The sequence below is a fragment of the Mauremys reevesii genome, linkage group 2 (genome assembly GCF_016161935.1).
Source record: "Mauremys reevesii isolate NIE-2019 linkage group 2, ASM1616193v1, whole genome shotgun sequence".
Taxonomy (NCBI): domain Eukaryota; kingdom Metazoa; phylum Chordata; order Testudines; family Geoemydidae; genus Mauremys; species Mauremys reevesii.
The window spans coordinates 54,317,788-54,344,957 of NC_052624.1; the positions used below are offsets into that span (position 1 = coordinate 54,317,788).

Consider the following 27,170-nt stretch of genomic DNA (forward strand, 5'->3'; position numbering starts at 1 on the left):
CAGCCTCCCTATGCCCCCCCTTCACCATAGTGCCTCCTGCCCCCCGGCAGACCCCACGGATCAGTGCCTTTCCCCTCCTCCCCCCGCCGTCTGCCTGTCGCAATTAGATGGCTTGTGGCATTTAGGAGGGAGGAGTGAGGACTCGATGCGCAGGCTCCCCCTCTCACCCCTGCCTCCTGAACACTGCAAACCAGCTGATTGCCCCAGGCAGAAGGTGGAGGGGGAGAGCCTGCGCACCAAGTCCTCACTCCTCTCCCCGCCCTCCCCTGCCTCCTGCCCATGGCAATCAGCTGGCTTGCAGCGTTCAGAAGGGAAGGGAGGGATGAACGAGGATGCAGCGTGCAAAGTAAGTGGGGAGAAGGTCGGGGAGAGAAGAGGCAGGTCAAGGATGGTGGCTTGGGGGGAAGGGGTGGAGTGGATGGGCCAAGGGTTGAGCCCCCAGCCGCCGGCAAAGTCAGTGCCTGTGCTTGCAAGAATAGCAAGAGGAGCAGCCGAACAATCCATCCTCTTCTACTCTTTGACTCCACCACCTCAACCAAGCTTCATACTCAGCAGTGATTATTGTAGAATTAAATTGTTTCTTTAAAATTATTTAAAACTTATACCTGTATCAAATTGCTTATTTAAAATTGTTTAAAATGTATATAATGCCTTTTGTCGGGCAAAAAAAAAATTCCCTGGAACCTAACCCCCCCCATTTACATTAATTCTTATGGGGAAATTGGATTTGCTTAACATCATTTCACTTAAAGTCGCATTTTTCAGGAACATAACTACAACGTTAAGTGAGGAGTTACTGTACTTACGTTCTGTCACTTGACTAACCATACAGGACTTGATTCTACTTGCAAGCCCCAATCCAATGGCCACTAAAGTCAATGGAAAGCCGTCCACCCACTTCAGTGGATCAGGACCATACTGAACTCCATGTTAAAACTTCCATAAGAATGTAAGAACATGAGAGCTGCCATATTGGGTCAGACAGAGATTTAGGATCTCTCCAAGCATGGGGTTGTATCCTTGACCATCTTGGCTACTAGCCACTGATGGATTTATCATCCTTGAATTTACAGGTTTTTTTGTTTTTTTTTTTAAACTCAGCTGTACTTTTGGCAATGAGTTCAACAGGTTAGTTGTGTGAAAAAGTACTTCTTGGTTGTATTAAACCTGCTGCCTCTTAATTTCATCAGGTGATCCCTGGTTTCTGTATTGTGTGCAAGGATAAATAACACTTCCCTATTCACTTTTTCCACACCAGTCATGATTTTATAGACCTCTGTCATGTCCCCCACCTCCCTTAGTCACCTCTTTTCTAAATTGAACACTTCTGATCTCTTTAGTCTCTCCTCCTTGTATGGAAACTCTTCCATACACTTGATCATCTTTGTTGCCTGTTTCTGAACCTTTTCCATTTACACTATATCCAGAACTGGATACAAAATTCAAGGTGTTGGCACACCATGGGTGTATATAGTGGCATTATGATATTTTCAGGCTTATTTTTTTCCTTTTCCTAATAGTTCCTAACATAGTGTTAACCTTTTTGACCACTGCTAAACATTGAGCAGAAGTTTTCAGAGAACTAGCCACAGTAACTCCAAGTTCTCATTCTTGGGTGGTAACAGCTAATTTAGAACCCACTCTTGTGTATATATATAGTTGGGATTATTTTTCCAATGTTGCATTTATCAACATTAAATTTCATCTGCCATTTTTTTGCCCATTCATCCAGTTTTGTGACATCTCTCTGTTAGTCTTTGCAGTCTGCTTTGGACTTACCTATCTTGAATAATTTTGTATCATCTGCAAACTTGGCCACTCTACTATTCACCGACTTTTCCAGGTCATTAATGAATATATGAACAACACAGGTCTCAGTACCAATCCTTGGGGGACCTCTCTCCATTGTGAAAAATGACCATTTATTTCTATCTTTTGTTTCCTATCTTTCAACCACTTATTGATCCATAAAAGGGCTTTCCTTCACATCCCATGGCAATTTAGTTTCCTTAAGAGCCTTTGGTGAGGAATCTTGTGAAAGGCTTTCTGAAAATCCTTGTCCACAAACTTGTTGACTCCCTCAAAGAATTCTAATAGGTTGATGAGGCACAATTTTTCTTTACAAAGCCGAGTTTACTCTTCCCCAAAAAATCATGCTTATCTATGTGTCAGATAATTTCTGTTCTTTACTATAGTTTTTACCAATTTGCCCAGTGCTGAGGGTAGGGTCATCAGCCTGTAATTGCCAGGATCTCCTCTGGATCCCTTTTTAAAAATCAGCATTCCATGAGCTACCTTACAGTCATCCGGAACAGAGGCTAATTTCAGTGGTAGGCTTATAGTTCTGTAATTTCATATCTGAGTTCCTTCAGAACCCTTGGGTAAATATCATCTGGTCCTAGTGACTTATTACTGTTTAGTTTATCAATTTGTTCTAAAACTTCTTCTACTGACACATCAATTTGGGACAGTACTTTAGATATGGCACCCCAAAAGAATACTTCTGATGTGGGCATTCCCACAAATCCTCTGCAGTGAAGAGTGAGGCAAAGAATTCATTTAACTTCTCTGCAATGGCCTTCCCTTCCCTGAGTGCTCTTTACCACCTTTGTCGTAGAGTGGACCCACTGCCTGTTTGGCAGGCTTCCTGCTCTGCTGTACGTCTTTTGTTAATTTTTGCATCTTTTGCAAGTTGCTTCTTAAATTCTTTCTTGGACTGCCTTATTATGCTTTTATATTTTACATGACAGAGTTTGTGCTCCTTCCTATTTTCCTCATTAGGATTTGACTTCCAACTTTTAAAGGATGCCTTTTTGCCTCTAATGCCCTCCATTTGTCTGCTGCTTAGCTGTGGTGGGATTCTTTTGGTTCTTCTACTGTCTTTTTTTTATTTGGGCTATACCTTTAGTCTGAGTCCCTATTATGGTAATTTTAAGTAGTCTCCATGCTTTCAGTTGATTTCAATGGGTGCAGGATTGAGTCCATAGTGGACTAAATTCAGAAGTGAGCAAATAGTGGGCACAAATTCATAAGTGCTGTGCCACAGCACAAGGCATTCTATGTGGCTTAAATTTACCTCAGAAGCAGATGGCTGATAGCTCCCCCATGTGAATGCTATGGGATAAAGACAGCAGAGTACTATCTCCGTATGTTCTTTAGCACTAGCTGCGCAGTAGGCAAAAGTGTAAATCACATTCACTATATATTTCTTGGTGTAGCATTATAACTTCCCCTTAGTGACCTGCAAGATTTTTTTTATTGCATACTATGTTTTCCTTCAGTATGTGCTACATAAAGGGCATATGGCCCACAGATTTTCCAAAAAAGTATTACATTTATGTGAAGTGTCTCAAATATGGTTCTAATGTATCATTTAAAATGGTCTTTTCAAATATAATTACCATCTGTATGTTTACTGAGGTATGACAACTATGTGACATCACTACAAACCTTTGTTGAACCTTAAGAAATATGTTCTTGGTAATCACTATTTTATTAACATTCAATAGCATATGTAATTTTGCAGCACGTAGTAACAACTGAAGCGCAATATATTTCCTGATAGTCAGTGATCATTTCAGAATTGTTGTTGGCCTGAAATATAGTCAAGGATCATTAAGCCCCAATCAGCTATTAATTCCCAGAAAGTGCCCTCTGCAGAGCTCATTCTTGCTATTATAAGAAGAACATACACAAACCTTTGAAAGGACCCTTTTTGTTGGTTGCCTTCTTTCCCTCCCTCCCTCCCACCTCCCACCCAAACAGTTTTCTTTTGAATTTTGGGATGTTTTGTGCATGATGTCATAGTCATATCACTGATAGTTTTGTGCTGTGTTCCTCAGAGTCTGTTTCAATGAGCCACAGGAAGAATGATACCTGCTGGAAGCTACCGTGGGCTATCCAGCAAAAGCATAATCCTATCTCTAAATCTAAATATGCAAGGAGAAACTGTTAACAGCCTGCCTTTTCCCCACTACTGATGAGTCCTTCACAAGGAAAGAGGAGCATGGTAGAACTGGGAGCATAGATTTTTTTACTCAGTGGTGTATTTTCTATTGGATAACAGAGTTTTTATAGATAATTATTATTAAGCAACTATATACTGCTGTGTATGTACCCAACATTTTAGAAGACACAGAATAAACATGCAGTGTTTATAATCTAACAGAGATAAGGCAAAACAGAGGACAACAGTTCAGAGATAACTGAAGGCACCAAGGTATCAATAGCAAGGAGATAAACCTAGGAAGTAGGGTTTAATTTGTGAATTTCAAGAACTTGTGCAGAGATTGGAAGATTTGTGGAAAACAACTAGGAGAATGTGTTACAAATTTCCAGGTTGTCATGGAGGAAGGCACAGAGCTGAGTGTAATAGGAGAAGACGAAGGGACCGGGACTGTGATTTCCCCCAACCTGTGTGGAACACCTAAAAATTATATGTTGGGGGAAAAGAACCATAAAGTTCTGATGAAATGAAATTTAAAAAAAAAAATCCCACACACCTATGTGGTTTGCTGCTTAAGTATCTCTCTTCATCAAACATAAAATGGTCATAAACAGAGTTCACAATAGAAGTTTGCAATTCTGTAAACAAAACACAAGAACACAAAAATTGGAGTCCTCAATCTACTAACTAATTGGTTTACTTAAATTGGGCTTTTTACAACCCTTGTCAGGAAATAAGATTTTTGGGAGAAGAAGGAGGATAGACAGAGGTGGAAGAGTAGGAAAAGAGGGCAGAGATATTCACTGAAGTTGGCACAGCAAGGTGTATCTGGCCAAGGGAGAATAGGAGAACTGTTAACAGCAATGGGGCCAAGATCAGGACCTTCGAGTGCTATCTTAATATAAATATTTATTACTGCTATTATACTAAGAGTGGGAAAGTGAAGAGTGTTTAAGAGTAAAGATAAGCAGCTCAGGTTTGGAAAGATGGATCTGAGAGAGCAGCATGACATTAAAGAGGAGATGCCTGAAGCACATCTAGAGAAAAGGGAGGAAGTCAGGAGTCAAAAGGCAGACGTTGGAATCATCCACATAGAAGAGCTGGAGAAGAGCAGAATGGATAAGGTTGCCTCAAGAAGAAAACAGACAGAAGAATGAAATCTAAGGGCAGAACCCTGATAATCATCAGTACACATAGGAGGACAAAGGTGTGGTCTGGAGTGGCTCACAACTGTGAGTGCCAATCTCAGCTCAGACCACCAGAAAACAGGGCAGATGCCTCAAGCTGGTGGTGTGTTCTATAATTAGATTTCACCAAGCCAGGAACAAATGTGAACTCTTGGATCACTATACTAGTTTTACCATGGAGTCACAGACAGTCCCCTTAGATTCTCCAATCTATGTTGCCACGCAAACTGGACTTAGTGATAATGGTCACATAAACCAAATATCATACCACATCAGGTTTCTCCCACTGGTCCCATGAGACCGATCACTCGCCCCAAATCAAGTAATACTCCAGATCTTATACTAAAGGCAACTCTGGCAACCAATTCTTTAGTAAACTAACTACAGGTTTATTAGCTAAGAAAAAAAGAATGAGAGTTATTGAGAGGTTGAAGCAGATAAAATATAACAGGTTAATCATAGTTTGTAACTCCAAATGGTGGCAACAATATAATAAACTGCCAGTTTACCAAACGTCCTTCAGGGCCACCCAGAATAACTCTGAGGAGCTCTGTCTTCTGGTTCAGTTATTCTGCCCTGTTAGAATCCAAACAATCCAGAGAGAAAAGATCTCTCTGAGAATCAGTACTTACAGCTTCTTTTCACAGACAACAATCTGACAAGTGTCTGTACCCATAAAACGGCCAATTACTTTGAATTTAGCACTCCTTCATTTGCATTCGATGAGTTATTTAGTTACAGAGATATACATAATGTAAATGCCTGCCATTACATTACAATAGGAATAGATAAGTGCAAAGAGCAGCAGACATTTAACCAAAAAGGAAATGCCTCTTTAAGTTGGTAAGGAAGAGGTAATTAGTGACTTTGTTAGTTAGTGATGCTGCCCGTGGAGTGGTGAGAGCAGAAGGTGAATGGAGGAGGAACAAGAATTAATGGGAAGGGTTGTCATAGAACAGCTGTCTCTGAGTGCCTACCCCACCTGGAATAGGGTATTTTACACCACTTTGGCCCATTTACTCAGTGTATAGGGACCAGAACTGGTCTGAGGATCTCTCCCATAATGTTTAAAGCCTTAAACCTGCAGTAGGCTGCATTCAGGTACCTGACTGTACATGCAGGCAATTCCAGATCAAGGCCTAAGTTTACACATCATAGGCCTGAACTTAAACCCTTACTTAAGTGGGTACCCCTACATGCTAGTTATATGCAGTCCCTGAACTTACTGTACATTCTATGGGCTAAACTGTGCAGTTTTATTCACAGTGACAAGCACTTTCTTGCATGAGTAATTTCATTTAAGACAGTAAAAGCAGCAAAGAGTCCTGTGGCACCTTATAGACTAACAGACATATTGGAGCATGAGCTTTCGTGGGTGAATGCCTACTTCGTCGGATGAGACGGTGGGACTAATCATGTGAGTAAGTGCTCACCAGTGTTAGTAAGGGTTGCATAATCTATTCTAGCCTTACATTATTGTAATAGTTTATTTTTAAATGATTTTTTTGTTTCATGGATACATATATGATCTGTAACTTAACTAAAAGATAATTAAAAAGGGAAACTGGAGCACTTATAAGTGCCAAACTAAAATTTCCTTATTGCTTAATTCCTGGTTTATTATTTTTTTAAAAACATACAATCAGAAACATTTACATTATTTCAAAAATACTTTGATTACATTTTATGTCCCCAAAAAGTCATATGGCTGTCCTCATGCCATCATAGTTATTTCTCTCCTCTCAAGAAATATGATGTCACTATTGCAACAACGTATTTAATTTTACAAAAGCTTTCAGCTCACCTTTAAAAGGTGACCAAATATTTCATGCAAAAATAATTACAAGGTTGATTTTAATGTCACAGAAACTAAAGCATAACAGATTCTTGATTAACTAATCTACATCTAATTTAGTGTGAAATGTTGTGCTTAAAATAATTGTCTGTAGTATTGCTATAAATCCACTTGTATTCCATTCTATGTTCTTTCCCCTGATGATACTGCAGTAACTGTTGATTTGCATTTGTATATTCCTCTCCATTTCATACTACTTTTTCTTAGTGCTTGTCTTTTTCAAACATCATAATGTGGTAAGGATTGTTCTACTGGAGCCCTCTGGGCTTTAGCACTATTGAGCACAATTGCTTTGACTATCTTCTTTTATATTAAAGTATTAGAAAATTGTTTCACAGTCTATTACGATCTGGGTGTGCAAATACAAGTACAGAATTTAGATTGCAATTCATAATATGATACAGGTACCATCCGTAGAGCTAATAGAACAGGAATGAAGAAAGATACAAAAGCTAAGGACTAGGTAGAATTAAAACAATCACATCCTGCTTCCTAGTTGCCCTGTATTCAGTTATCTACCTGGTAGATAACTGAATACAGGGCAGCTAGGAAGCAGGATGTGATTGTTTTAATTAGATATGTATGGGAATACCTTAGTGCAGTGTTTAAGATAATAAAATAGCTTAATACAATTAAGAGCCATATGCTCTTTGGTTCACACACGCATCTATCATTGTTTTCAGAAGAAGTTGCTTGTAGGGTTTAAAAGCAGTATATGGTTCTTTGGCTGTTCTGGAAGAACAATAATTGTACATAGCTTAAGTAGAACAGTGAGGTGTATATATTGTAAAGAGGGAATTTATGGACTTAATTGAAGAGATGTTTTTGTTTTTTTTAAATCAAGGGTAGCCTTATAAACAAAATCCTATTTGAATGGGATGTTCTGTGAATAAAATATCATTGACTTCACCTGCTAATCTGATCTAACAGTAACAGTATGCAGAGTGGGAGGGGTCTCTTTATTTAATAAACACTATCATTCAGGTTTGGGTTTGTTGTTGTTGGTTTGTTTTAATTTTTATTTTCTGGGCAAAAAAAAGTCCCCTCACAACCCTCCTGTGCCTATGTTTTTAAAATATTATGTTTGGAGAATGGACCAAATTAGGCTGTTTACTGCTTTTTATACCCTTTCTTTATAAACCAGCTGGGTAACAAAAGAAGCACCAATTTCCCACCAATGTTTAAACAAAATATCAAAGGAAAAGAAAACATTTATACAAGAAACAAAGAAAATATTATCAGGCTAACAAGCATTCAAACTTTACGCTGCTATCAACTAAACACAGAAGAGGCAAACTGCTTTTACATACTTTTACATACTCCAATATCAGTTTTTAGATGCTTGTACCTTCTCATAAGCTTTCCAAATTCAATCCACAGACTAAGACTTCTCCATGGGGATATCGCTTCTCCGTGCCTCTACCGAAACTATGAATATACTGATTACCAATTCCTGTCATTACAGCTCAATCTCCAAAATGTAAACAAAAATAAGATATCTGGAGTATAGTCAATATGCAGTGGCACATGAGAAGTTTAACTAAGACATTGGCTCCATTTCCCCCATTTTAGAACTTGCTCCCCCATGCAACCGTGATCTGAAATTGGGAGCACTGTAGAAATAATGCAGTTAACATTCTAGAGTTGATGGGCGAGAGTTGCATGCAGCTACCAATCATAGCTCAAATATTTGTATGTGAAACTCTAATTTTCAGTAGTATTCACAAGAATGCATGAATCTGATCTAGATACATTTTTTAAGGCTCAGATTGTATCAGACCCTTGTATGGGTGCTCAAGAGTGGGAAGAGCGTGCAACAAAACCTACCCATGCCATGAAGTGGGCAGCCACAGGGTGGCATTGGAGTGCAAGCCCTTCTCGCCCTTAGCATCTGCATCATTACTATACATACCTGAAAGAAAAGTTGAGGAAAGGGCTCTTTGCTACACCCTGGGGCCTGCCATGTTTGGGATGTGTGGGAAAGAGGTATAGGAGGACGGATAGATTGAAGGATTTACAAGGTGATATATCTATTATCATGCGAGCACTTGATGACAGAGTCCCTTGAGGAATTCTGATATTAAGATCATGGCTCTTCACACCTTCCAATGCCCCAAGGGTGTTAAAGACATAGCCTTGCCATAAATGGTGAAATTTTGCTTCAGACAATATGGAGGATTTTGGCAGACTAAGCCATGAGAAAAAAGAACGAGGAGTGCTTGTGGCACCTTAGAAACTAACAAATTTATTTGAGCATAAGCTTTTGTGGGCTAAAGCCCACTTCATCAGATGCATACAGTGGAAAATACAGAAGGAAGATATATATATATAGAGAGAGAGAGAGAGAGCATGCTTCTTTAGCCCATGAAAGCTTATGCTCAAATAAATTTGTTAGTCTCTAAGGTGCCACAAGTACTCCTTGTTCTTTTTGCTGATACAGACTAACACAGCTACCACTCTGAAACCTAAGCCATGAGAGAACACTTTCCATTTTAAATGTTGCCACAAACCAGCATTTTAGCGTGCAAAAAGGACATCTGATGGTCCCTTTGTGAAAAGGGTTTCTTCTTTATCTGGAAGCAAGAAAAATATTTTAAGTGAAACAGCTTTTCACAGAAAGCAGAGTATGATGTTTGTTCATGAGCTTTATTAGCAGTGATAATATGTAAGAGCTAATTCACAGGTGTACTCAGTAATCCATCCCGCCTGTAGAAAGTACTCAAGTGCCCCTCATCCATGAGAAGGGCAAGGATAGAAGTTTGGTCCTAACCTCACCACTATATAACGCCTAATATTGTCAAGCAAACCATATAAGGACATTAAGTCAATCCAGTCCCTTCAGCACACTCCTCAGGATTTTATTGTTCTGCCTAGCTGTGAAAGAATCCTATTAACCTTTTTTCCTTCCCTCTCAAAATGTAAAGAGAAGAGAAAGAGAGAAATTGGAAAAGGAAAGAGAACACTCTACTTCTTCTTAAAGTGTGGTTTTACTCTGTAGAAGTTAATCTGTAAAAAGGGGATTGCGGAGTTTCAATGTTCTTTGGCTCTTCATTATTTCCATATCAGCTGCGTTCATATTATAAGCATAGGGTTTTTGTTTTTTTTTTGTTACTGCAACCTCAGCTTTGGATCTGAGAATCAAATTAGGTTCATCCTTCTCATGCATCATTACCAGTAATAAATGTTCTGCAAGCAAAATTAGGCTTTCAGTTACACCTGTGTGACCCTGCTGTCTTCATTATATCCTCAGTGACACCCGCGTCATTCCAGTAGCCACAATAAGTTTACACAGATGTAACCCATTAGAAAAACAATACAGCACTATAGATGATACATAGGAAAGAAGAGAATCCAAGCTGATTCACTCTCAACTAACAGGAGTAAAGTAGTTTTAAAAAATTGTCACAAAAGGTAGCAGGCCTGAATTTGAGCACACAGGGAGCATAGCTGTTGATTTGAACTATGAAGGGACCATTTTTACAGTCACTTTTCAGAGCAGAAACACAAAAATGTATTTCCTTTTTTCTTGGAGAAGAAGCAGAGAAAAGCAGGGAAACAGAACTAAACAGAATACTAAATAAAGCACTGAAATATTGACTTCAGTGGGCATTTGATCAAGCTTTTAATTATTACACCAAGCACAATATGGTGTTGTAGAAGAGAAGGTAGACCCCCAAAACATTTTTTTTTATTTTTTTTTTTAAAGAAAAGACAGAAAGAAAATGACTTGTTTCAGCAATCAGTCTGGACTGTGCTTTGATTAAATCTGATGAGTTTAGCAATTATGAGGAACATCTAGAAGAGTTTTTGAAAAGCAAATAATACTGAGGAAAGCATACAACTAATGGTGTTCTTTGCTGTAGTTGGACCAAATAAGTGAAAGAAGTTTCCTTGGCTAACAAAGCTCATGGCACAGGGGGAAAAAGGGTGAAATTAAGTTTAATGTTCTCAGTGAAGTGTTGAGAGTTTTATTCACTTATGAAAATTGTCTTAACTGAAATTTATAGTTTCTGAAACAGCAGACAGCATCCAGGTGAAAAGTTGCCTGTATTTATAGCATGTTTTAAAGGTCTAGTTTCCCTGTGGAGGTTTGTACTTTGTTATGACAGCTGAGAGAGCAATTTGTGTATGAAATTAGCAGCAGGGAGAAACACAGCAAGTAATTAAGAGGTGCCTATTGAGAAAATGTGTTTTGGGAAAGAATCCTGGACATCATGAATAATTTTGAGATCACGACATGTTGCGTGAAATATTTTAACTGTTCTCAGACACTCCAGATTGACCACACGGCCACAAAGATTCAATTCAGGAGGGACAACAGGTAGCTGCATTAAAGGTTAAGAATAGCCAAGCTGTAAAGCAAGTGGAAATGTTCATGGTGTTTCTTCTATTGTTTCAGGATTATTAAGGGGAAGTGTATAGGATACCTCACTAGTAGTCAAAATACCTCGGTCCTGTTCCTGACTCTGACACTGCTGGGCAAGCCACTTCACTATTGTCTTCCTGCCTGTCTGTCTTGTCTACTTAGACTAAGTTCTATGGGGGCAGGGACTGTCTCTTACTATTTATAGGTACAGCGCCTAGCACAATTAGGTCCCAATCTAGGTACTATTTAATATACATAATAAATATAAACCTCCATTTCTGTGATGAAGGTTAAGAAATTCCAGAGTGACACATGTTCACACAGGAATCACGCTGGAAAAATCAGTGGGTTTAACTTTAGGCTTAAGCACTTGGTAAGCTACAAGGGGACATATGATAATGATACCACCCAGCACCTTTCATTAAGAAGTCTTGAAGCACTTTACAAAGGGGGTAAGCATCATTCTCCATTTTACAGATGGGGAAGGCAGGGCAAGGGACAGCAAAGTGAAGTGACTTGCCCAAGGTCACCTAGCAGGCTAGTAGTTGAGCCACTAATAGAACCTAGGTGTCCTGTGTCCCTGCTATCCACTATATACTGCCCCCATATGAGCTAATCAAATTGTCCTCCCTGACCACCTGCTCTCCCTCCACCCCCCCAGGATCTAAAGAGGTCATCTCTAACGTTATGTCTGCTGAGGAATTAAAGGTTGCTACTCAATTGGAGCATGCTATTATGTAACCACTTTTCCCTTTCAGGTAGGTTTCCAGACCAAATTGCCATGAGATTTTATGATTTCCATATAGTTGAGATTCTTTTCTGGGTAGGAAAGACAGAAAATATGTCATTAAAAACAGGAGAGAGGCAGAGAAGACCTTCACTCATCCTTTCCAGTAAATAATTAAAAGCTTTAACAATACAGCAAGATAAGAATTTAAAAATAAAAATGGATTCATGAATATACTTACTGGGGCTAGTAGCTTTGTTTTCAAAGGACCTTGTGCTTTATTGTACTTCAATACCCCTACATGGGCACTGAAGAAATTTCAATTTCTGAGGCCAGAGAAGGGCCTGTATACAAGAATTATAAAATACATTAGCTAGTGTCAGTGATTTGCTGCTTTTTAAAAAAAATATATTGTGTACACACACACACACCTCACAATAAAATGTAAGAAACGTGTCTAGTATTATTGAGGCAGTCTTAATTCCAGTAATCTCCTTTGTGTGTGTGTGTGTGTGTGTGTGTGTGTGTGTAATAAAACAGAAAGCGTTATCTTCTTTTAAGATGCCATGCTAAAAGACATCCACTCTCATTGTTCCACTTGTGTGCAGTGCTCTGACATTTTCTAATGTCTTGACAAGAGCCTTTCTTGTGTTATTCTGGTGTTCAGGCTTCCTCATAGAACCAGGAAGTGCAGAAACACTCCAACTAAATATCTCAGAAAAGACTATCTAAACTTTTGCAAAACCCCTTTGCAAAAGTTTGACTTGGGTTTAATTTTGAGCAAAAATTTGAGTTAGCTCTTATTTTACCCTATCAAGTCACCTATTCCTAGCTCCCAAATCTACTTAACTACAATAAAACACAAACTGAAGATTTGCAAATTAGATTTCCCAGAAGAGCTAACCAAACCAATATCTGTCAGAAAACCTCTAAGCAATCCAATCTCTTATTCTCTTTCCTCTCAGTTAAGAGTCTCCCAATTGTGCATCATCAAAATCATTAATATGCTGTTGATTAAGAGCATCAAACAACTTTCTTTGTGCCTAGGATTCAGTACCCATAATAAAGACAAGATATATTAACAACTTACATTTCCATTGAATCAGTCCGTGCTGTCAGTTGCCGCCTTCTTATCCAGAAGCAGTGTAGAGCACCCATACTGTAACAAGTTTCCTACCCAACCCCTGTGAAGTTAATTATGTGCATTCCCTCCAGCCCAGGCCCTGCCCCTCTTGTGGATTGCAAAACTCAATTAAGTTTCCCTACAAAGTGATGGTTATACAAAGGCAATGGGTCACCCATTCTCAGAGGCAAGGGAACAGCCATGGGGTGGATCACCAAAGCAAGATCTGGTTCTTTCTTTGTTTTTCCAGGTAGTATTAAGTATATATGCTTTGCCCTTACTCCTCCCATGTATACCTCTACCCTGATATAACGCGACCCGATACAACACAGGTTCGCATACAACGCGGTAAAGCTCTGACACGCTGCTCTGAGCAGTGTGTTACGGGTGCCAGGCTGGGGCCGAGGGGTTGGATAAGGGGCAGAGGGTCTCGGGCGGTCAGGGGCTCCCCCCGCCCATGCAGGGTCTAGGAGGCAGTAGCGATGGGGGGTAATTTTGGGGGGCCCACAGACCAGAGTGGCCCAGGGGATTAGCAGGAGGCCGGTAGCAGCCCGCTCCGCTTCCCTCACCCCAGCCCCAGCTGTGTCGCTCGGGGGAGGGGCTTGAGGGAAGGGATCCCCCTCCCCCACACTCACCGGCAGCAGTGGAAGCAGAGCAGCCTGGCCCCAGCCCACTCCACCAGCTCCCAGCCACGGCACTCGACTTCCTGCTGCAGGTGAGTGCGGGACCTTTCCCCAACTCCCCCACCCCCACCCTCCAGGGACACTGCTGTGGCTGGGGCAAGGAAAGCGGAGCGGGCTGGGGCCGCGTCAGTCCGCTTCCCACCGCAGGTGAGTGGATAGGGGTTAGAGCAGACAGGGAGCAGGGGGATTGGGTAGTGGGTGGGGTCCTGGGGGTGATTAGGGACATGGGTCTCTGGAGGGGATGGTCAGGGAACAAGGAACGGGTAGGGGGGGGCAAAGCAAGTTCGCTATAACGTGGTCTTACCTATAACGTGAGATATCGGGGTAGAGGTGTATATCCAAACCACACCTACTTTAGAAGAATTTATAAATAATATGCAGATCTTCTGCATAGATTTGTAATAAGTTGCTACTCTTTTCAGCATGCAAGTTATGAGAGCCTGTGGCTCACAGTGACCATAACAACATGCATTTTGTACTAGGTGAGAACATCAAGGAAATTTGATAATCTGTTTTACTTCAACCTCATTATCTCCCCATAACTGTTAAAATAATGTGTTCTCCAAAACAAATCCTCAGCCTAGCAGAATAAAGTCACTAGATGATCACAGTGGTCCCTTCTGGCCTTGGAATCTAATTGTGGGGTGTGGATAGGGCAAATTCTGGTCTTAGTGACACCTGTGTAAGTCAGGTATAAACAGAGTAATTTGAGCTGGATCCACGTCAGAATCAACAAGAACAGAATTTAGCCCCATATGCCTGAATTCAAGTCTGCTGGAGCTTTTAGGGTAGAGACTTTTATAAAATGAGGAGGTCTGGCTAGAGCCAGAATGATGGATGATAGTTGTTAATAATTTAGTCTCCTTTTTTATTTCTTCTCATTTTCTCTATTTTCTTTGAATGTATTAATTATTCATAAGTATATGGAGAATAATTTGGATGAATAATTTCAACATAATGGGGTGTCTGTGAACTTTTCTCTTAAACTTATTTTGTTATTCATGGTATGTGATTGGCCACCCATGTTACTTGGAATTGATATTGCTCCCCGATTGGATAACGGAAATGGCTCAAACAGGAAAATAACTAATCATGCATTTCTGGTAGGATTTTTTGTGGATGAATATCATTTGTGATTCATGAAACTTTAGCACTTTTCATTCATACTCAGCAATTCTCCTAATACTTGTAAATAATAATATTCCACAAAATCATAGAAACTGAACTGGATCCCTATATTTGCAAAGAAATAAAATATAAATGATTGTGATAGTAAAAATAAAAACCCTATGGGATTCCTATATAAGCACAAGATGTATTATTATTCAGGAATTAAAGCAGAGACACTTTAAAAGTTAACAAAGTTTAAAAAAAACCAGCATGTATAGCATCCCTAAGGAAGATGAATATTAGAGATGGAAGTATTCCTTTAATAATAGATTGTAAAGGTAGTAAGGCTATTACCCCGAATGGGCGGGGAAGATGTCCCTAGCCTCCATTTGCCAGAAGCTGGGAATGGGCAACAGGGGATGGATCACTTGATGATTACCTGTTCTGTTCATTCCCTCTGGGGCACCTGGCATTGGCCACGGTCAGAAGACAGGGTACTGGGCTAGATGGACCTTTGGTCTGACCTACTCTGGCCGTTCTTATGTAGTAAGAAAGGAGTGTTAGATTTGCTGCTTCTGTCTCAGAGCAGTATGCACATTACTGTGCATACAACTGTCAGTATAGTACTTTTGGAATATGGCATAATGACCCATATTCTGAAATAAGCAAGTGAATTTAATTTGAGTTTGAAGTTACTTTTTATTTAACCTCAGTGTTATCCCTGCAGTTCAAAATGGTAGATTACTCTCAATTCATGAATGAAAAATTGGGCCTAGATTGTGCACAACTCTTCCTGTGCATAACACAGGGCATAGAACTTCCCTGAAATAATTCCCAGAGCGCACCCTATTAGAACATCATCCAATCTTGATTTACAAATTGACACACAACCCTGGGTAAATTCTTCCAATGGTTCATTACCCTCACTGTTAAAAAAAAATGTTTTATTTCCAGTCTGAGTTTGTCTATCTTCAACTTCCAGCTATTGACTCATGTTATACCTTTCTCCACTTGAAGGAAGAGCCCATTATGCAATATTTGGTTCCCATATAGGTACTTATAAACTGATCAAGCACCCCTAAACCTTCTCTTCATTATGTAAAATAGATTGAGCTCTTTCAGTTTGTCATCATATGACAATCATTCTCATGGCTCTTCTCTGAATCCTCTCCAAAATATTAACATCCTTCAACTGTGAACACGAGAGCTGAACACAGTATTTTAGCATCAGTTGCACCATTCCTGAGGTAAAATAATCTCTCTATTCCTACACAAAATGCCCCTATTTATGCATCCAAGGATTGCATTAGCTCTTTTGGCCACAGCACTGCACTGGGAGCTCATGTTCAGCTGATTATTCAGCCAGATCCCCAAATCTTTTTCGGATCCCCTGCTGCCCAAGATAGAGTACCCCACTGTGTAAGTATGGCCTACGTTATTTGCTCCTAGTTGTATACATTGTTTGCTTGTGCCCAGCTCACCAAGTGATCCTGATTGCTCTCAATCACTGACTTGTCCTCTTCATTATTTACCACTCCCCAACTCCTCAAACTTTATCAGCAATGATTTTATTTTCTTCCAGGTCATTGGTAAAACTGCTAAAAAGCAAGGGCCAAGAACTGATCCCTGCAGGACTCTCCTGGAAACACACTTGCTCAATGACGAGTCCCCATTTACATTTTCAGACCTATCAGCAGGGGCGGCTCTAGGCACCAGCAGCGGGCAGCGGGCAGGCCATCCTGGGAGGGGCGCATTTGGCTCGGGTTCTGGCGCTCCGTATGCCCGCGGTGCGTCCGGCGGCGGGGCCGCCGCCGCCCCGGCGTGCCTGCTGCGCCGCGGGTCCGTCCGCCAGCGGCTCGGTTGAGCTCCGCGGAGCTGGGCTGCGCATGCCTCAGGCCGGCGGGCGGCGCAGCGGACCTGCGCCTGTCATGCCCGCGCGCCCCCCCCCTTTCCGCGGGCTCGTTGAGCCCCCGAGGCATGATGGCGCGGGTCGGTCCTGGGTCTGGGCCTGACCCGACGCAGGCATGGCATGCAGAGAGCCCTCGAGCCCAAAATGCCCTCCCCCCCCAGCCCAGAGAGGGGGGAGAGGGACCCGACCGGGGGGGGGAAGGCGGCGGGGCGCGCGCGCGCTGCTTGGGGCAGCCTACTTTGTAGAGCCGCCCCTGCCTATCAGATAGCTAGTTTTTAATCCATTTAGTGTGTGCCATGTTAATTTTCAAACACTATTACTATTATCAACCAAACTTGTAATCTCATTAAAAAAAGATATGAAGTTAGTTTGACAGGTTCTATTTCCATACACCTATGTTGACTGGAATCTCTTGAATGGAACTCGCCACTGTTCATTAATTATCTCGATTTCGAGAAGGCATTTGATAGTGTCCACCATCCAGCTCTCTGGAATATCTTAAAAATATATGGATTCCCTTCGAAAGTGATTAACATCTTCAAAGATATGTATGCCGGCAATAAGTGTTGTGTTCGCCATGAAGGACAGCAGAGCGAGTGGTTCCATGTGAGAAAGGGAGTTAGACAAGGGTGTGTTATTTCGCCCATTCTATTTCTTGCGGTCACAGATTGGGTGATGCGGAAAGCCACTGAAGATAGGCCAAGAGGGATTGCATGGGGACCCTCTGGTCATATTGAAGACTGTGACTTTGCGGATGACATCGCCCTGATTTCAAGCTCTCAGACGGATCTCCAAGAGAAGACTGATAGAGTAGCAAGGTGCGTAGGACTTAATATCCATGCCGGTAAGAGCAAAATAATGAAAGTAAAAACAGCCAGCTCGACGAAGACAGTGTTATGTGACGTAGAATTGGAGGAGGTGAACGACTTCAAATATCTTGGTAGTTACATATCGGCTGATGGCAATATTCAGAAGGAGATATCTACCAGAATCGGTCTTGCAGCAAATGCATTCTATAGACTTCAGAATATTTGGAGGTCAACCATCTTGCAAATGAAAACCAATGTAGAGATCTACAGGTCGAACGTCCGCTCTGTGTTGCTCTATGCGGCGGAAACATGGAGGACCAACAAGAAGATAGAAAGTCGGCTTCGGGGCTTTGAAGGAAGATGTCTTAGGCGAATTCTTAACATACATTGGCCGCAGCGTATCACCAATATTGAAGTGAGCCGATTAACGGGCATCAACAATATAGTGGATGAAGCCAAACAAAGAAGATGGAGGTGGCTGGGGCATGTGTTGAGAATGGATGCTGACAGACACCCTTGTATTGTCCTACAATGGACACCACAAGGAAGAAGGAGGAGAGGTAGACCATTGGGGACGTGGCGAAGGACCATTGAAGAGGAAATGAAAGGTATGGGAATGAAGTGGGATGAAATCTGCTGTCTCGCTCAAGAACAAAATGAATGGAGGAGACTGGTTGGCGCCTTATGCTCCACAGGGAGTGAAGAAGAAGAAGAAGATGATGATGTTGATTGACATTAATTATCCTCTTTTATTTCTTTATTAATCAAGTCCCATATCAGCTGCTCCATTATCTTGCCCAAGATCAATGCCAGACTGACAGGTCTATAAATATTGGCACAACAACATTTGCTTTCTTCCAGTCTTCTGGAACTTCCCCAGTGTTTCATGACTTACTGAAAATCAAGATTAAAGTTCCAGTTTGCTCCTCAGCCAGCTCTTTTAAAATTCTTGGAAGCAACTTATGTGGACCTGCTGATTTTAAAATGTCAGACTTCAGTAGCTGCTTAATAGTCACTTCCATTGATGTAAATCAGTCATAGCTCTCTCTAAGTCAATGGAGTTACATTGTCTACACTAGAGACCACTATGTAGTTATACTGGCAAACCTACTAGGTTAGACATATTTTATACAAAAGAAGAGAGTGTTTTTGCCAGTGCAGATTATACCATTTACCCAAAGGACACAAAATATATCAACAATAGCACTTTTTTGCCAGACTGCTTCTACACTAGGGCTTTTGCCCATATAGCTATGCTAGTTAGCAGTGTGACTTTCTCCACATTCCTAACCAACATAGCAATGCCAGTATAACTTTAAGTATAGCTCAGGCTGCTAGTATGAGATAGGTGTGGCTGTCAGGAGAATCAGACCCAACAAATCCCAAGCCCTTTGAGATACATTGACTTACCAAATGCTTGATTTACCTATGTATTCTGCATGGCCATCTGAACAACAGCACTCTGGAGAAGGAGAAAACCCTTCCAGTGGTTGTTTATTCAGACTATGCTTAAGATCAGTGTATATCTTATCTATATCTGAATATCTTCTATTCTTTTATAGCTATAGACACTCCAGTTATATCCTGAAGGCCAAAGAAATATTAGAATTACCTGTCAGATACGAGTTGGGCAGAGCAAGGTTTCAGTATGTTGTCCCTGTGTCTGGCTTCAACCTCCATTTCATCTGCAAGTGTTAAATTTAGATTAGAATGTCTAGAGCTCTCACCGAGGTGTAATGCTTTTACATATACAACGGTTTTGAAAACAGTTCAAAGCAAACATTGTTAACATTGTGAGTTTAAAACATTATCTCCTTAAACAAAAACAAATGCAGCTAAATTTACCTCTGGTGTAATCCCATTGAAATCAGTGTAGTTTCATCAGCTATTAATTTATTCCTGCCATTGATTAATAGCATGCATTGTTTGGGCTACATTTAGCCAAAAGCAGCCAGGACCAAATTCAGTGGTGTCTTAATTAGGTCATATAACAGCCATAAATGACAAATTAGAATAGATTACACCAATTTGTTATTCAATGGGTATACAAAATGAGTGTCCCAAGGGGAGACATAGCAGGAAAATCAATTAGCAGGAAGGTATGAGATACGAGTTCCTCCACCCCTAATTTAACTTATGCCCACACTATCCCCAACATTCCTGGAGTCATATTCAGCACTGCCATAAGAAGGCACAACTCCTATTAGATTTAATGGGAGCTGCACCTAGTTATGCTTTTTGCTAATTTTGATTCCACAGAATACCAAACCAGTTTCATTTTGTACAGCCACTGAATTACACATACACTATTTAACCACCATACTCTGGCTAATTTACACTTGATGTGTAATTTATGCTTCCATTTATGTCACAATTGATGTGACTCTGTCTTGCCTCTGAAAAGAAATGCTGTACCTCAAATCCACATTTGTACCTTAGATAAACCATTTGTAATGAATTCAGAAAGCTTTCATCCACTCACACATTTCTGGATAATTCATTTTAATTAAATACACACCCCTTTTTCTCTTCAGTAAGAAAAAGTTTACTCTGTGAAGATGATTTCACTACAAGAGTACTCCACAGCCAGTGTTTTGAGTGAACATCAATTGAACCATAAAAGCACAAAAACAAAGAGCTACAAGAGGTTATGTTTGCCGTAACTATAACTCTGTTTTACTGTTTTACATTACTTATTAGCTAATGATTCTTGTGGAATTTATTGCTTGTATTTTGCAGGTGGTCATCTTCAGTTTTTCAAAATGTATCCAATGAATTGTACTTTAAGAGTGTATAACAGGATCTCAATATGTGTTATCAATACAACAAGGTCCTCAACAGAGTTCTCAACTTTTTTAAAAAAAGTGTGAGCATTTGAGTGGATTGGAAAACTATTGAAGCTTTTACATCACTTTGAAGATATCAACTAACGAATGGTAGGTGAGCAATCTGCTTTGTGTGCACTAATGAGGCTACAAATAGCTTTCCAATTTAAAGTGGCCTCAGGAGCACTATTGATCCATGGACACAGGATATGTCTTGAAGTTAACTAAAGGGAAAGACTAGTAGCGAAGACATTTAACAATTTTTAAAACAAAAATCCACTTGAATGTGGCTGATATTTCTATTAATAAAACAATAGCCATTCTTTATAGCAATAAGAACAAATCATGTCCAAGTATGTGATTATGCTAAGAATGTAAGCTTTGCACATAAACAATATAGCTATGACATCTGAAGTACATCTATGATAAATAATTTTAAGAGTGATGAGAAAATGATCGTACTGTAGTTAATGACAGGAGTAAAATATTGTAAAGATTAAGGAACTACATTCTATCTTTGATACATTTATTTCCATTGATCTTTCTTGCACATTCCATTGCTAAGTATGAAAACAAAAAACAAACAAACTGTATCACACAGTAGCAGCATGAGGGACTTAAAATGCTGTACCCCTGGTCTCTCAGCCCCTTTCTGGTATCAGTTCAAAGGTCAAACAGCGTCATTTACCTAGTGGGCTATCAGTGGGCTCCAGACATGAAGCACTTTAATTAATTTTTAATGGAGTGATTTTGTATTTGTTTTTAATTGATTATTCAAGGTCACTTTCTGGGTGAATGGACAAGAATGAGATATGATTAAGGTCTCACTCTGTGTCATTACAGCCTCAGCCAGCCTCTCCTTTAACTTGATATCCCACCCCCTAATTACCTTGATTGGCCAAAAATCTCTGACTTAAGCAATAGCATCAGTGCCAATGAGGAATTGAATGAAGGAATCTTAAATTGCTGCATGAAGTGAACTCTTCGATAGAAAAGAAGTTTGTAAAGCTGCATTTTAAACCTTTGAAGCAAGAAGAGAAATCGTAACCCTTAGATCACAAAAAAGGAGGATTATGTGCTGAAGCTCAAGAAAATTCTTTCCATGGTCATGTCTGAACATCATCTAGCACAGTGGAGTCCTGTCTTGGAAAAGGCCTCTATAAGCTACTGTAACACAAATAAATAATCCCAATAAACGGCTAATATTCCTATATTAACAGTGTGATGGCTGAGTGAGTTAAACCCTTCACCACTCCACACACACACACACACACACACACACACACACACAGAGTCTGAAACTTATGGACATACCCTATAAAGCTTAGCATGCACCTGAGATTTCATGTAATGAAGTAGGTGCTAAGAAAACCTTCTTGTACCCTAATTGTGCATATAACACCAAAGAGAAATTTTTTAAGCTATAATTGCAAGAAACTTTCATACCTCTGCTACATTATTCTTTCATAATAAATTCTGCCTGATCAGTTTTTGCACAGGCCTACAGTAAAAGATATTCTATTATTGTTTATGGATAAAAGTGCATTTATTAGACAAGGCAGTGCCAAACTTTAAATGAAATAACTTATTAACAGTAACATACTAAATGGACTCTTTGTTACAAGTAGCTCCCTGTACACACACAGGCCAAACCTTGAGAATCACAAACCTCCACTCCTCAGTCAGACTGAACTCCTATGGAAGTCAACTGGAATTTGGTCTGAGTAAAGACTATAGGGTTTGACCATGAGTGAATAGAGACCCTTACACTTATATAACTGACTGATACACCATACAGTATTAAGCAGTGCTTTAAGAACCTTTGGCCTATAAGGGCTCTCCAAGGGATTAAATTTTGAGTGATGATACAACTTCAAAAGAACGGTATGATATATGGCCTTCCTAATTTTCCAGGCCGTATTTTAATTTCATGCTGTTTGATCCATGCCAAATAAGAAAACAGTGAGATGGGAATCCAATTAAGTGCATTATAGCTAAGGCTTGGTTTACACTCCAGAGTTAGGTTGACATAAGGCAGCTTACGTTGACCTAATTATGTCAATGTACACACTACAGACTTGCTCCCGCCGGTGTAAGTGCCCTACTACACCAACACAATTCCAGGTCCACAAGAGGCATAGGGCTTATGTTCGTGTAGTTAGGGCGATGCAGTTGCCTGTGGGTTACTCAGCGGCGGCAGGTGGAGCCCTCTCCTTCTACCCAAGGCTCCCCCCCCCCATGGCAGGAGGACCCCTGGGCCGGCTGCAGCCCCCCCAGCTGTGCAGCACCTCCCCTCCTGAGACTCCAATCCAGCCCGTGGGAACAATCTCATGTCTCTTCCCAAAAAACCTGACTTGATAAACCCAGGAAGCTGAGCAGCACATACTGCCTCCTCAGCCGCCCTGGAACCTGCCTGGTGCATAATAAGCAGCAAAATCTTCCCCTTGCAAACCCACAACTGGCGCCCGGTGGCCGCAGCTGCACCAGGGGAGGCTTAGCCTACCCTGGCCTATTACACCCACCGCCTATGGGGTTACTTACATCGGCTGTTGGCTGTCATTCTTCTCTGTGCTGGAGCCATGAAATCGACAAGAAAGCCAGACAGTCACCCGGGGGCGGGTAGGGGGCTCCAGCTAGAGCTGCCTACCCAGGCTGAGAAGAACCCTCCCAGCTGATGGGTAGACATACCCTAAGAATGTCAAACACCTTTTCTTCTGTATAAACAATTATAAACAATTACGGACCAGCAGAATCCTGATGCTGAAATGTATTCAGGGCATCTGCTGCTGCTATTTCAGAGGGAGATGGGGGTTTAGGTTATGCTTGGCTCCTTAGTCTTTGTCAGCCTTGATTTATTTTCACAGTAGAAAAATCTCCCCTTCACTATAGTTCATTTAAGGCCTGGTCCTGCAAGATGTCAAGTGTCTCCTGAGACTGTAGTTTGCAGGTTGAAAACTGTAGCCATAAAATTAGAGGTCATTGCTGAGTCATCTCTTGCTTTCATCCCAGTAGGGATGTGGATATGTGTGGTTATATTGAGAGTCTTTCCATTCCTGCCATTTGCAAAGGTTTTGATTGGAATTGGCTAACCACTTTTCAAAACTAACACATTTCTTTTAAGAGAGACAAAGTGGGTGAGGTAATATCTTTTATCACACCCACCTTGTCTCTCTAATATCCTGGGACTGACATGGCTTTAACTACACTGCATACATTTCTTTTGCCTATTTTAGTTACTGTGTGTGTATGTAAAGGAAAACTGATAAAACATGAGCTTACTAACATACATTTATCTGTAGAGCAGCAGCAACAAAACTTCTTACTAATCCTCAGTTTTCAGACAGTAGCAAAAGGAAAGCAGAGAATAGGCAATGCAAAATAAGAAACTAAAGTTTAGATTAAGTTAGTCTCTAATGGACACTTTGATATAGAGCAATTTTAAATTCTAATACCAGTGGAAACAAAACATCCATTTATGCCAATTCTCTTTGCTTAAATATTATCTTCAGTAGCTTTACTTCATTCTTTCTGGCTCATAACAAATATGATTATGGGACCTGTTATTTAAAAACCACTAACTCAATGTGTTTGATAAAGAGATGTTAATATTAAAAAAATATACAGTATTAGATTCTAAATGATTAATCTCTTTCGATTTCAGTTCACTGTGTGGTGCTGAGATGGGTGATCTCTGAACCAGGCTTCCCACACTAAGAGAAAAATCCCTGGTTCAGCTTCTCATTGTGTGCAGGAGTGGCACATGCCCTTAGGGTTAAATGTGCAACATGCTTCCATAGTTTACGAAATTTGCACTTATGGCAAACAGGGCCCAGCAGAAGAGATTCAACAATGTGGGCTCTTGGGTCGAGAAGCAGGGAGTGAAAGACGGTGGAACAGACTCTGTGCCATGGACTAGATTCATGAGGAGCACTTAGATGCCTAAAGCCAACCTTTGGTCACCACTGGCATTCACAAAACCACCACTCAACTTCACCTGAAGTCCCTAAGCACCTAAGTTTCCACTGATGAATCCTCTAAATTTCTGCTGGTGGGCACATGCACAACCACCTAAATTCTAACACAGCCTGGTTGTTTAGTGGCTAGCTCATGCCTAAGCCCTGCCTGGATTCATAAACTGGACATTTCCCTGCTTCTCTTACTTGATTTGGTAGCTGTGCTCTGAGCATGCCTAATACACATGTTATCGTACCATTGCTTATACCTAATAATCCAGTGGTTAGGGCACTTATCCAGCAGGTGGGAAACCCAGCTTTGAATCCCTGCTTTTCCTGAATTGGTGCAGTGATTACAGCTTGGGTCTCCCACCTTTCCGGCTTACTACTAGGCTGATGGGGGGGGGCGGGGTAGTACACTCTCAGTCTTTCCTGTTGAAGCTGTTCCACTTTGTATAAATAATTGAACTAGAGAAAGAAAGCCTCTTTCATCCCGTGAATATTTTTCTGCTTATGGACTTGAGCCTCCCTCCCCATCCCTTTTAAAAAAGGGGGGACTCTGTCCATCAACTGTACCTACTTTGTTGCAGTAATACTTTTACTGTACATGGAGGACAAAATGCAGAAAGCAACAATGAGTCCTGGGGCATGCGTCTGACGAAATGGGTATTCACCCATGAAAGCTTATGCTCCAATACATCTGTTAGTCTCTAAGGTGCCACAGGATTCGTTGCTTTTTACAGATCCAGACTAACATGGCTACCCCTCTGGTACTAACATGCAGAATGTACACTATCTGTAGTACAAATACAGTTCGTCTTGTTGGCCATATATTGTGAAAGCCGAATCCCACTGAAGTCAATGTCAAAAACTCCCATTGACTTCAAAGAGGCCAGGATTTCACCCATAATGTACATTTGTTACGCAGCCTTTACGTTTCTTGTTAAAGTTTGATAGCTTGCATGTGCATATCCTTATTGAGACTCTGTGTTGTACTGAAATCAATCACAGTCTGAAAGCTATCATTTTACACCACTTCCATAGCAAACCCTCAAGTGTAGAGCTGTGGAATAGTTTTTGGCACTGAGTGAGCACATTTGAGAATGGGGTATCTGCCAAAGGAACTGGCAGTGTATTTTCACAGCTGACTTCTTATTTAGCTGAAAACAGCTTGGGTAGCAAACATGTTTTCCAAACTTTTTTCCAAGAATATCAGCTTATTTTTGTTAACAGAGTTATTTAAATGATCCATTTTGTCAACCATTTGTGACTGACTACATCTCATTGCAGTTGCTCCATCTACATTCCCATGAGTGTCCTGTTTGGGAAGAGGGAGGAAATGGTATTGAGTTAAGCTTTTGCCAAACAACAGCAGGGAGCACTAGCGGTTTGGCATATGCCCCCAGACTGGGTACCGATTCAAATTCCTAGTTTTTTTGAGGATGCTGCTAATTGCTCGTGCTAGTGTAACGAGTGGAAACGAGTATTGTGTAAGTGGACAGAATGCTAGTAAAATCTGAGATTAGGAGTGTACTCCTTTTGGTTTTCTTTGAATTTTTAATTGTCAGGCTTACAGAAAATGTGCAAAATTGATACAGAACTATTAAGTGAACTGAGATGGTAGGGCGCATGGTTTTAGTTAATATAAAAACCCTGAGATGTTACTTGCACAGAATCAAACACCACAAAGATTGTATTTGTCAGAGATGGGTAATTCAAGTGAAGTACTGTATTAAAGGTTCCTGAAAGCCAAAACACACTCACAGCAACTCAGTACTTCAGTTAATGAGCCAAATCCTCAGATGGTATAAATCAGCATAGGTCCATTTACTTCAGTGGAGCTAGGCCATGCACATCAGCTGAGGATGTGGCATGTGGCCCAATGGGCTAGATTTTTAAAGCTGCTGAAAGATGCAGATAGGCGCTAGTAGGATTTTCAAAAGCACCTACCTCCCACTGAAATCAAATCTGGCCCCATCTCTTATTCTTAAGAAGTTTTAGAACGTGATCCAAAGCCTGTTGAAGTCAGCAGAATGACCCCCATATGCCCATTGACCTCAGTGGTCTTTTGATCAGGCCCTTAGACCATTCAGAGAAACAGTCCCATTTTGAAAACCAAATGGAATCTGTTAAAATGTTGAACTCCATGCATCCACTCAGGTGCAATCAGCTACTTCAATCACGTAGGGTTCAATCCTGCAAGGTGCCGAGCACTCTGGCCCCAATCCAGCATTGCACTTAAATATTTGTTTAATTTGGGTAGTTCTGTATAGTCAATGGGACTACACACATGCTGATAGCTAAGAGCTTTCCTAGATTGGAGGCAGACTGTTCAGCAGCTTACATGATCAAGCCCTCAGAACTAAATTTTGTCCCATGATATACAGACATGCAACTTGGATATAGGTAGAACAGTTAGATTCAATGTTAAAATTGTTTTCCTAAAACTTTAACAACAAATATATTTTTACTGAGTGAGACATCAAATCTAAAGTAATAAAACAGCTCTGAACCCATCTTTTGGCCCTTCTTGAACTTTCCCAAGTTATTCAAACTGCAAATGAAGATTTTACCCTTTATTTTTAAATTTTGAATGTTGTCATTAACATGTTCAAAAGAAAAACCCTTAAGTCCACAATTAATCGGTTTTTCCATTTTTATGGGGTCAAAGAGTCTC

At 40.6% G+C, this 27,170-nt stretch overlaps 1 protein-coding gene across 1 annotated transcript in view; it reads right to left on the reverse strand.

Annotated features, from left to right (window-relative positions):
- Positions 1–27,170, reverse strand: part of AGMO (alkylglycerol monooxygenase) — a 515,888-nt gene that overhangs the window by 11,460 nt on the left and 477,258 nt on the right. Inside the window, exon 14 of the transcript XR_005593863.1 lies at positions 19,328–19,400. The gene's annotated coding sequence lies outside the window, so the exon portion shown is untranslated. The remainder of the gene's footprint in view (positions 1–19,327; positions 19,401–27,170) is intronic.